A 578-nucleotide genomic window follows, 5' to 3' on the forward strand; every position below is an offset into this window, starting at 1 on the left:
GTATGTGTCTGAAACATCTATGACCATTAGTAACCTGACTGCTGGTGTCCAGTATAAAATAAATGTTACTGCAGTGGCAGATGACAACCATACTGACGGACAGAGCACTGCTGTTACTCAATACACAAGTAAGTAAGCGTTTAAATGTGGTTGATACCGTCAGGAGGTCTGCTGAGGAGACCTGGTGGAGAAGCCTCCAGGTGTGGAATAACAAGTCCTCTCAAAGGACAAGTTCAGGTGTATAAGTGTTGTATCCTCACAGGAGGGTGAGACAGTTGTTGGCTCATCTCCTCTTCTCTCCTCTCCTCTCCTCTCCTCTCCTCTCCTCTCCTCTACTGTCTTGTCCTGTCCTCTCCTCTCTTCTCCTCTCCTCTCTTCTCCTCTCCTCTCCTCTCCTCTCCCCTCCTCTCCTCTCCTCTCCTCTCCCCTCCTCTCCTCTCCTCTCCCCTCCTCTCCCCTCCCCTCCTCTCCTCTGCTCTCCCCTCCTCTCCTCTTCTCTCCCCTCCTGTCCTCTCTTCTCCTCTCCTCTCTTCTCCTCTCCTCTCCTCTCCTCTCCTCTCCTCTCCTCTCCTCTCCTC

Source organism: Seriola lalandi, unplaced genomic scaffold (genome assembly GCF_002814215.2).
Source record: "Seriola lalandi dorsalis isolate HSWRI2012SDOR001 ecotype SW California unplaced genomic scaffold, Sedor1 jcf7180002054553, whole genome shotgun sequence".
NCBI lineage: Eukaryota > Metazoa > Chordata > Actinopteri > Carangiformes > Carangidae > Seriola > Seriola lalandi.